Source organism: Microtus ochrogaster, unplaced genomic scaffold (assembly GCF_000317375.1).
Source record: "Microtus ochrogaster isolate Prairie Vole_2 unplaced genomic scaffold, MicOch1.0 UNK200, whole genome shotgun sequence".
Lineage (NCBI taxonomy): Eukaryota > Metazoa > Chordata > Mammalia > Rodentia > Cricetidae > Microtus > Microtus ochrogaster.
The window spans coordinates 46,781-49,275 of record NW_004949298.1 but is presented as its reverse complement, the minus strand read 5'-3'; the positions used below and the strand labels follow the sequence as shown (position 1 = coordinate 49,275).

Sequence of the window (2,495 nt, the reverse complement as noted above, 5' to 3'; positions counted from 1 at the left end):
TTATGCAATTGATAAGCAATTCAAAGAGAATTTTGTTAATAACAATCTTATTAAAGTTAAATCTAAATATAAATCTAACAATTTAAGAAACAAAGCTCCATGTATTAATGTGATTGTTATTTTTTCAACAAATCTTCTAATCTTTAACATATACAAGTATTTTTCAGGACTCATTCTACATGGTAAACTGTAAGTATTACAATTACAAAAATATTTTCAAATGGTTATATTAATTACCATAAGCTAAATATAAATTATAGAGTCCCAGCAAAAGTTATTGTACAATTAAATTTCCAATAAAATAGGCATAAAATCATGTTTACACAATGAACTTGCTAATTAGAAAAGATGTCTTAAATTAATCCAGAACTCACCTGTGATTTATCAACTTCTTATGGCATTCTTAATATCTTTATTTCTCAGTGTATAGATGGCTGGATTCAGGAGAGGAGTGATGACTGAGTAAAATACAGCAAGAAACTTGTCCAGCCATGTGATGCTGACAGGCAACAGATAGATGAAAATGATAGGCACAAATAATAGTACAACTGCTATGATATGGGAGGTGCAGGTAGAGAGTGCCTTTGATGAATCATCTTTTGAGTGAAGCTGAACAGTTATTAGAATGTAAGTGTAAGATATTAGCAACAAAATAAAGCAAGCTGTTGCTACAACACTACTGTCAGCATTTATCATAATTCTCAGAGCATCAGTATTGATGCAGGCTAATTTCATCACCAAAGGAATATCACAGAAAAAGCTGTCTATCACTCTAGGTCCACAAAAAGGTAGCTCCAAAATCAGGATCAGTTACTAATGCCATGCACAAACCCAATGATCCATGATATCACAACAAGCCAGATCCACTTCTGTCTGTCGATGATGCTGGTGCAGTGGAGTGGCCTGCAGATGGCCACATAGCGGTCATAGGCCATTGTTACAAGAAGCACCATCTCACTCCCTACAAAGAAATGTGCAAAGAGAATCTGGCTCATGCAGCCTCCATAGGAAATTAGTTTATTTTCTTTAACAAGGTCTATGATCAGTTTGGGGGTGGTAACTGAGGAAATGCATAAGTCAATAAATGAGAGATTGGCTAACAGAAAGTACATGGGAGAATGAAGATGATGATCAGTGATGATTAATATCACCACAAAGAGATTGCCTACCACAGTCATCAGGTAGAGGATGGAAAATGGCAGCAGAAGGAAGATCTGTAGTTCCCTTGAAGTACAAAGTCCTTGGAAAATAAACTCAGAAACCATAGATTGGTTTACTTCTTCCATTATTTCACTGTGCTCCAGTGGGTTGAGAGAGACAGCCTAACAAACCATTACTAAAACAGAAACAGTAACTTAATATTCACAGTCAAGTGAGAAGAAAAGAATACAATTTATATCAACATTGTATTTAGTAAGATTTACAAGAACTGTTTCATGTTGGTATGTCCTTTCTAATCATTATATTTTTATAAATATAGGAAAATTCTATACATCTCAAAGATAATAATCATAGGGGTGTAAATGAGTATATTTTCTAAAAATACGAGCAGCTATTACTCTGTTTAAATTTTTAAACCCTTAAATTTATCTTTTTTTGTGGGATCAGAGGTAATGTTCCTCAATTATTATTTCAGCCATATTCACAGCATCTTCATTGGATTGTCTTTACACCAAAATGATAAGCCATTCACAAATTTTTAACATAAACAGAAACTTTCCAGGTATAAAGTCAATTTTTGACTATGTCTATAGGCAGAATCAAATCCAGAATATTAAAATTTGTGAAAAAAATAGTTCATCAAATAAATTGACAATCCACCTGCTGAACACATGTTTTCAGCATTTGAGCTTTGGACTTATCCATTGGAGTATATCTCTGAACAATCATGTATTACTAGGTCATATGCATACAGCCTTTCAACTATAAATCATGATACTTCATACAACAGTTTGAATAATTTGTTCATGAACGTTTCATTCTCTGCCTCTGTACCTTTCTGTTTCATCGCTCCACTTTTCTGTTTTCTTTTATTGACTGTCTGATTTTAAAGCTTTCTCATAAGTTTACTTTCCTAATTTTAATGTCTGTAAATTTTCATACTATTTTTAGGCTTAAAATGCGAGGGGTAAATGTTAATAAATTAGGAGATATTTTGTGAGTTTCTTGTTAAGAATTTAAACTATTACATGTTAATAATAATTTTCTGGGCCAATAAACTGCATGCAGAAGTGATACTCTAGTGAAAAATAAGGTCTGTCTGATTTTGAATCCCCAATATTACTTTCAATTATCAAACAAATGATAGGAATTTCAATTTTGAGAAGCCCAATAAAATTAATGACATTTGTAAAACAAGAGACTTTGTTACTTAAATACAAATACAAATAAATAAAAATGGTCAGAATTATATAGAATTAATTTTATTGTGTTCAAAATTGAGCATATTTCTTGCTGAATACCAATGTCATTTTCATACATCTTTTAAAGAATTT

The 2,495-nt window shown here is 31.8% G+C and overlaps 1 pseudogene; it reads right to left on the bottom strand.

Annotated features, from left to right (window-relative positions):
* Window positions 1–384: 384 nt before the first annotated feature.
* On the bottom strand, window positions 385–1,286 carry LOC101990607 (annotated as a pseudogene).
* Window positions 1,287–2,495: the final 1,209 nt, after the last annotated feature.